This window comes from Pteronotus mesoamericanus, unplaced genomic scaffold (genome assembly GCF_021234165.1).
Source record: "Pteronotus mesoamericanus isolate MK-2021 breed Mesoamerican mustached bat unplaced genomic scaffold, CSHL_Meso_final scaffold_21, whole genome shotgun sequence".
NCBI classification, from domain to species: domain Eukaryota; kingdom Metazoa; phylum Chordata; class Mammalia; order Chiroptera; family Mormoopidae; genus Pteronotus; species Pteronotus mesoamericanus.
In genome coordinates this window covers 31514128-31523411 of record NW_026555310.1, presented here as the reverse complement: position 1 = coordinate 31523411, position 9284 = coordinate 31514128, and the positions used below count along the sequence as shown (strand labels likewise).

General features: G+C 39.9%; 1 pseudogene; it reads left to right on the top strand.

Annotated features, from left to right (window-relative positions):
• Positions 1 to 417: 417 nt before the first annotated feature.
• LOC129084641 (high mobility group protein B2-like) lies at positions 418 to 7070 on the top strand (annotated as a pseudogene).
• The last annotated feature ends 2214 nt before the right edge of the window (positions 7071 to 9284 follow it).

Here is a 9284-nt window from a genome sequence, read left to right as displayed (position 1 = left end):
GGACCTGGCCTGCAACTCAGGAATGTGCCCTGACTGGGAATAGCACCAGCAACCCTTTGGTTCACAGGCCAGCACTCAATCCACTGAGCCACACCAGCCAGAACACGTTATGAATTTAAATTGGGCATTTAAATTCTCTGTTTCAGTTTCCATTCCTGTAAAATGGAGATAGTATTACCTACCCTACTTACCTCACCCGCCCCCCAAAAAATGAAGATCAAGTGAAACAATGTATACAAAAGATTTTTATTAAAATTCCATACATATATTAAGACAAAGGCACTGGTTTTTATTTATAGTTTATTATATATTGCCAAAAAACAGCAACCTAGCAGTCTCATTCCTAGGTATATATCCAAGAGAAAGGAATTCGCACAGATGGGATAAACCAGTTGACGCCGGAGCCCAGCAAGGGAAATGCCTCGGCTGGACCCTCTGCTCAGTGGGACTCTGAGGAAAACCTACCACCAGGTAGACACAGTCACCATAGCTAAAGGAGACCCCAAAAAGCCTAGGGGCAAGGTGTCCTTGTATGCCTTCTTTGTGCAAACCTGTCAGGAAGAGCACCCAGACTCTTCTGTCAGCTTTCCTGAATTCTCCAAGAAATGTTTGGAGATGGAAGACCATGTCTACAAAGTCAAAGTTCAAACATATGGCAAAGAGTGACAAAGTCCACTATGACAGGGAGATGGAAAATTATGTTCCTCCCAAAGGTGATGAGAAAGGAAAAAGATCCCAATACTCCTAAAAGGCTTCCATCTGCCTTCTTCCTGTTTTGCTCTGAACATCGCCCAAAGATCAAAAGTAAACACCCTGGTTTTAGCGATTGGGGATACTGCAAAAAAAATGTGATGAAATGTGGTCTGAAGAGTCATCCAAAGATAAGGAACCATATTGATAAAAAGCAGCTAAGCTAAATAAGAAGTATAAAAAGGATTATCGCCACATACCTGCCAAAGGCAAATTTGAAGTGGGAAAGAAGGTCCCTGGCAGGCCAACAGGCTCAAAGAAGAACCAGAAGATGAGGAGGAGGAAGAAGAGGAAGATGAAGAATAAAAGGCTATCCTGTAATGATGTATCTGGAGTACATGTGTGCACTCAGGCAATTGTTTTGCTAAGAATGTGAATTCAAGTGCAGCTCAATATTAGCTTCAGTATAAAAACTGTACTGATTTTTATATAGCTGGTAAGATTCTTTGTAGAACCCTTGCTGGTATGGCTCAGTGGATTGAGCACCTGCCTGAGAACCGAAGGGTCACTTGTTCAATTCCCAATCAGGGCACATGCCCAGGTTGCGGGCCAGGTCCCCAGTAGTGGGGTACACAAGAGGCAACCACACATTGGTGTTTCCCTCTCTTTCTCCCTCCCTTCCCCTCTCTCTAGAAATAAGTAAGTAAATTTTTTTTAAAAAAAAGATTCTTTGTTGAGAAAATAATCTTTTCAAAATGCAGGTCATAGCTTTTTGAGGGGCTACTACATACAGTTAGATTTTAAGGCTTTGGATATTAAATGTTTCTAAATATTTAATGGTTTCTTTAACTTCTGGACTTGTGTATGGTAGCACAGCAAGCTCATAAGAATTAGTCTCAATAGTAAATTTTAAGTTTTTAGAATGTTGTATCTTGTTTTATTAAAAAGTTTGTAATAAAATTATGTATATTAAAAAAATTCACATATGTGGCAAATGACAATGTTTATAGCTCAGAACTGAAAACAATAATGTGTACATCAACTGGGCAATGGACAAAAAATATTGGGCATATCCATAAATAGAATACTACTCAGCAATAACAAAGAATGAACCACTGATACACATAACATTAATACTATAGAGGCTATGTTGAGTGAAAAAAAAAATCCTAGCACAACAGTATATACTATGATTTTGTTCATATATAGATCAAGAACAACAACATTAATTGATGGTGATAGCACTCAGTATAGTAGTTACCTCTGGGGAGGGAGGCTACAGACTAGAATAGGCATAAGAAAACCTTCTGGGGAGCTAGAAGTATTCTAGAATCTATATCTCTATATAGGTAGGGTTTATATAGGTGAATACAGATGTTAATATTCATCCAGCTGTACCCTTAACATTCATGCATTTTACCTGCTTTACTGTATATTATACTTAAGTAAAAAAAGAAAAGAATAAAGAAAAACACAAATAAAAAGACTAAAAAACTTACTTTCAGTTCTAACACCTCTAAAAGACAAATTCTTTTTCTTGAAATGTTTCAGGTCTAACAAGACCCAGCACTATTGAAGAGGCTCCATTTTGTAATTTGAGCTTCTGATGTGTGGATCTAGAGATCAACAAAAGAACAGAGTTCTTGTTCAGATAAATCATTTTTCTAGACTTGAGCAACATATGACTGTGTGGGGAAGTGGAAACCCTGTGTCACTGGGTCAGGAAGAGGGCCTGTTTTACATCAACATTGCAGCAAATCTTTTTTTTTTCTCCCTTCCTTTTCTTCTTTTTCATCTGTGTGTCCTTATGTCAGCTTTTCTTAGGTTGGTTTTTCACCCTCTCCTCATACGACATAACATTTAGGGAGAGGAGCCTTCAAATTTTCTTTATTTCTCCTCAGTAGCCTACTTTCCCATCTTTTCGAATGTGTCTCATTAAACTCAATAGTCCACACTGGCATTTTCTCTTGAGTCTTTTCCAGGGACTCACATCCTGTCTCCCTTCCCAAGGAGCCTTCCAGTAGCCTTGACAGCAATAAAACTGCATTCTCAGACTTTTATCTACAGGTTTTCAAAAACAGTGCCTGTGACATTCCTACATTCGTTAAGGTGTGCCAATTCCCAGACCACCAGGAAATCCATGCTTTAGTCACTTACCACCTAACATCCCCTTGTGGGTTATTCTGGGTCTCCTGGATGGGTTTTATCCATCCTCAGCGCTCCTTAGGAAAACAAAGCAAAACATTTACTTCCCAAGAAGGATTAGTCAGCTGACCAAGTTACCTGAGAATCTAAAAATGGGCAATTATCAGAACTATATAAATAGAGGGAGAGCAGAAAGCTGAGTCACATTATTTGTGTTTTGTTTTGTTTTTTGACATGGAATGGCTCTAGCTTCTTATTTCTGTAAAGACATCCGTGGTTGTTTCATAGAGGGTACTTAGTAAATAGTTGCCAGTATATAAAAAAGATGGCTGCATGACAATAAACTGGAAGGTGTTGTTGAAAAATGACTGAAAAATGACAGAGTAACGTCAGCAAGAATCAGGACGCTGAAGGAACTTTCCGAAAAGGGGTAAATCTGAGAAGAGGTGCTGGTTGCACTGGTGTGTGTATCTAGCTGTTAAATGGTCAACCTGTACACTTAAAATGCATGGATTTTATTTTATCTATTTTATTAAAAAATAAATTGATTTTAAAAAATAGAATAGGGATGCTGCGGCAGCATAAAGAAAGGGAAGATTTTGTAAAGACCCGAGGCCGTGCTGAACTGGGAAATGTGGAATGAAATGTAGAAAAGAAGGGAGAAAAAGAAAAGTCAAGATCTGTGGCTAAGCAGACATCAGTGTCGGGGCAGCTGCAGCGGTTGCTGACTGACACTGCAGAGTAGTGCTTTTAGTGGGGATGTTTGGGGATTAGTTGCCTACAACAAAAATATTTGCATTCGAGGCAAAACCCTTGTATAACCTTGGACACCTCCGCAGAGATGCCTCGGGTTCCTGTAAATTACAACTTTAACCAATCGGGAGGGCCCGCCCGCCGATTCCTCTCTGCATCTGGCCCCAGGGGAAGCCAGGGGGCGGTGTGGGGGAGGCCCGCTCTGGGCGCGTAAGCAATGGCTTTACGTCACGGTCCGAGACGTGCAGGGTGGCACGGTGCGCAGCGCTCTGACATCCTGTGCCGTCCCCCCTTAGTAATCCCCGGCGAGGGCGGCTGAGTCAACTTGGTCTAGACCCTGCATTGTCGCATGCACACTCTTTTTCCTTCTGTATCGGTTCGCAGTTTTGGCTAAAATTGGGCCAGTTTTAGCCAAGGACGGAGAGATGCCGACGAAAGGAGTGAAAGTGGAAAGGGATGGAGGGATTATAAAGAAAATATTGAGTGGAGTGCAAAAGAAGGGAAACGGGGGACGTAGAAATCGGGTAACGGGATGGGCGCTAGAAAGAGAGGGAGAAAGCGCTGTTAGTGGACAGGGCTGGTGCGGAGAAAAGCGATTATGTTGAACCAACCAACAGGCTAAAAAAAAGGAGGCTAAGACGCAGCTTGACTGAGAGGGGAAGAATAAGAAGAATTAATGGAGGTGTAAAGAGAATAAACTTGTATATACTGTGTCATACATGTATTTGTCAAACTTAAAAAGAAGCAAACATATCTATTTCATTTTATATTTGAATATACATGCTCAGAGACAAAAGGGTTATTGGTCTTCGTATATTAAAGTCTGTAATCCCCATTCATTTTATGAACCTAAAGACTTTCCAAAAGGTCTTCAATTACATGGGAGAAGTTAAATCATCACAGAAATATTCTTTACTGAAGCAGATAAATCTTGATAAATCTGGGCACTATTCTAAGTACTTCGCATTATTAACTGATTTAATTTGTCATAACAAGTCTTATGACGTTAGAGAGACTCTGTCAATACCTCTCTTTTACAGACGAGGAAATAGAAGCACAGGGAGGCTAAGTAACTTTCTCAAGATCACACAATGTAAGCGGTAGAGCTAGGATTCGAACCCATGATGTCTAACTCTACAATATGTACTTTTAGTTACACTGGCTTTAAAATATTTTAAAAATAGAAATAAAAAATAAAAGTGAGTATGTAGCCCCAATCCACTCAAAGTTAGGTCCTATGCAAACTGGGAATAGATTTCTCCTACCACCTTCACCACAGTCAGTATCTAAAATGGGGGCTGGCCCTGGCCAGGTAGTTCTGCTGGTTGAAGAGTCTTCCTGATGTGCCCAGGTTGCGTTCAGTCCTCTGTCAGGGCACATGCAAGAATCAACCAGCGAATGCATAAATAAGTGGAACAACAAATGAATGTTTCTCTCTCTACTTCTCATTCCCTTCCTCCCTGTTTAAAATCAATAATTTTTTTTTAAAAAAAAATCAATAAATAAAATAAAACTGATCTGGCAACACAGTAGAATGTATGAGTGAAAGAATAAATTAACCCTGACCTATATCCAATTGTGGATTTTTCAGACTATTTGTCTTTCTTCTTCACGCCTATCGTCACTACATTGATCAGTTGCTGCTCATTAACAGTGTTAAAAGGAGAGGAAGGGAGCCAAAGAATATCAAGCTGTGGGAGAGGAAGAATAATTTTCCTTCTGTTCCTCTAAGTTCTTCTGGCTGGTTTAATAATTCTATGAATATTTAGTGTTCAAATGTGAAAAGTTACTTTGAGACAGAGTAACTGGTGAAAATTATCAAGCTTACTATGTGCACGTGTAGTTCCATAATAATATGGGGCCCATTAGAGGAGACAAATGGTGAAGGACAGAGACATGACTTGGGGTGATGAACACACAATACAGTGTACAGACAATTTATTGTGGAATTGTGCCCCTGAAACCTCCATAATTTTGTTAAGCAGTGTCACCCCAATAAATTCAACAAAAAAGAAGAATAAATAAATTAAAACAATCTAGTCAGACCCTCAAAAAAAAATAAAAAGAATGTTTAGTCTTACTGGAAAATGTTCAGGTTATATATAGTATTACAAAAGCAGATTCTAAACAATATAAACAAATATGTATATATATATATTTTAATAATGTATGCTTGTGTGTAGGTTTATAGAAAAAATATCTTGACACTAAATAAAGCAAAATGTTAGTACAGCAGGGGGAAAAAGAAAAGAACATGGGGCCCAGGACAGATAAGGTGGTTAAGGTTTCTCTGCCATCTTGAGCTAAGGAAAAGGGGGGCAGTTCTGGTTTGGGACTTCAAAGGAAATGAAGGCTATTCACACGGAGATAGAAAAGCAAATGTTTGGTAAATAAATGTTTGCTGGGCCGTCTTTAACAATGGGGCACAGAGAGGACTTTGATCAAACAAGCCCTACTAGGTTTCTCCCTGTCTACCATATACTAGTTTATATTAAACTATAGTTATCTGTGATGTTAGCTCCCTTTCTGGTGCAAGTCCTCTATCTAAATTCTATTAGCCAGTGAGGGGGGAGGCCAACAGTTTTTTCCAAGCCTGTCAACATAACCAGCTTAAAATAACATCTTAAAAGGCATATTTTGGGGTAGTAAGCTCTGCCTCCCACAGCTGAGACCCAAAGCCCTTAACGGCCATTTGTCAAGATTTAATGGATTATCTCTTCCCTCTTAATTTTGTAAAAGCATATATGAACTTTTTTAAAAATTTTAATTAGCTTAAAACAGCTATTTACCAAAAATAAATAAATAAATAAAACAGCTATTTACATGTAATTGGACTTAAACTATATTTAAAAGTCTACCTGGAGCCCTGGGGGTGGTTCAGTTGGTTGGAGCATCTTTCTGTACCCCACAAGGTCTCAGGTTGATTCCTGGTCAGGCACAAACCTAGGTTGGCGGTTGGTCAGTGATCAGTCAGAGTGTGTATTGGGAGGCAACTGATCAATGTTTCTCTCTCTCTCTTTCTCTCCCTTCCTCTCTGTCTCTAAAGTCAGTAAAACGTATCTTCGGGTGAGGATTAAAAGGAGGAAAAATGTCCACCTGGAACCTAAATTTGAAGAATTTAGATTGTGGTTGTAATCAAAGTAACTTCCCAACACTTGTTGTTGCACACATTTTTCAAATAGATACATATTCATTAAGGTTGCATACAACCATGCAAGAAGCGCTCAGAGTTTTACACATTCATGATGAGATCATGAGTTCATGTCAAATAGGGACCAAGAACCAAAGAGGACGAGGAAACGCAGAATTTGGGAGATGCACATTACTGCCGCACCCCTGGATACCATTATCATGAAAATAAATTCCGTAGGGCGGGGGAGCAGCAGAATAATACAGGGACCCGATGCTTCAGTCAGCTCAGGGTGCTGGAATTGGTCGCTTTGGAGAATAGGCTAATGCTCCAGAAAGCACGTCTGCACTGATTACGTAGCCTTCAATAGGCAGGGCTAACCTACAGGGCCGACACCGCTAAAAAGAGATTCTTTGGTTTCTGAGCCCGCCTCATCCAAATATTTCTGTGACTGCCTGACTCATGAGGCTGAAAACAAGAAAAGCAATGGCCCCGGGTTTTTTCGAGAAAAATATGTAAAGTAGTAAAACTGATTTCTTTTTTCACTACACAGAAAGATCACATTGTACTTCCACATGGTGTGCGAAGCACGTTTAGAAGACATAGAATTATTATAAGTACAGTGGCTAGAACACTGTGTGATGTGTAATGGGCATTCGATAAAATTTGTTAAATGCATGTAGACAGTTTTGAAAAGAAGAATACATAGTTCTTAGTTTAGCTCTAGAGAGCTGAACTCCACTGGGTCACATCTCTTCCTCTTCAAGCTACTAAAGGCAAATGCTAAAATATTACCATCACCACTTGGATGAGTAAGCATGAAGTATTTTTAGTGTCTTCAAATTATACCGTGTTCTGAGGATGGGTTGTATTTCTTGCTAAAGAGCCCTAATACTAAGTGGCACATTCCTACACTCTAAGAAGACTGCTTCCTCTTGTCCTCCCCACCCCGCTAGAAGGGAATTAGAGCCTCTGGCTTGAAAAAAGTTTATTCTTTGTGATTCCACCTGTAGCCCAGATCACCTCTAAGAGTGGAAGGAGAAGCAATGTGAAAACAGACATTACCTGTGATTGACACACTACATTTCCTCTGATGACACCGGAAGGGTCAGATTCTTCTCCTCCCCCTCACTACCGCTACCGCACCCAGGGTTTGGCAGCTCCTTTGGCTGTCTTCTGGGTCCTGTACTCATTTTTGAGACTGTGGTAAGAGCTTATGGCCTGCCTCCCCTAGTAAAAGTGCACTGAAATACAACATTTGCATGGCTTTCAGGAGGGCTGTGTTTCTGCCTAGTCCATCTTAGAACCCCATGTTAATAAACACCACCCTAGATCTTCAATTGCCTGTTTCTTCCTAGAGAACATGATGATTTTTTTTTCCTCTGAGTTGGCTCTGCTGCTCCGGAGGTTCACCAAAGTTAGGGAGGAGCCCTGCTGAAGGAACAAAGACCTTTAATTGTGAAACATTGTATTGAAAAATGGCTTGGCCCATTACCTCAATTCTCAGATTGACACTTGCTCAGTGTTTTTGAAAGGGTGGATGTGAGTCAGCGGGGTACTTCAGTTATCAGTATTCACTGACTGTCTTCCTGGATATGAGCCTGGAAGGGGTATCCTGGAGATAAGGTGCAATTAATAACCACACAGAGAAGGAAGGACATTTTCCGTTTTAGAGGACTGCTAGAGTAAACTTGAGGAACTCAAAGGGAGCTCTCTGTTTCCTGAAAGCAATAGTCTGTTTGTCCTATTGCCATTTGTATAGAAGTTGCCATTTGAAATACTTGTTTAAAAAATAATAATATAAAATAAAAATACAATAAAATATTTGTTTATGGCCCTGGCTGAGTAGCTCAGTTGGTCAGTCTGGATACACCGAGGTTGTGGGTTTGACACCCGGTCAAAGAACATACAAGAATCAACCAATAAAATGCATAAATAAGTGGAAGAACAAAACTGATGTTTCTCTCTCCCTTCTCTCTCTCATTAAAAAACAAACAAAAATCTTTTTTTTTTTTTTCGATCCAGTAATCACACTCCTTGGTATTCAAATAAGATGATGAAAACCTACATCCACACAAAACCTGTGTACAAATGTTTACAGGAGCTATATTCATAATTGCCAAAATTTAGAAGCAACCGAGATGTTCAATAGCTGAGAAAACTCTGGTAAATTCAGACAATGAAATATTATTCAGTGCTAAAAAGACATATGCTGTAGCCCTGGCTAGTGTGGCTCTCAATTCCCAGTCAGGGCACATGCCTGAGTTGCAGGCTAGATCCCTAGTTGGGGGCATGAGACAGGCAGCCAATCAATGAATGAGTCTCTGGCACATCGCACATCGATGTTTCTCTTCCTCTTTTTCTCCCTACCTCCCCGCTCTCTCTTTAAAAAAATAAATAAATAAAATCTTTTTTTTAAAAAAAGAGGCCTATCTGGAAAGGATACATACTGTATGATTCCAGCTATATGATATTCTGCAAAAGACAAAACTATGGAAAGAGCAAAAACACTATTGCCAGGGAATGGGGGATGGGGGAGGGGGCTGGGAAGGAGAGATGAATAGGC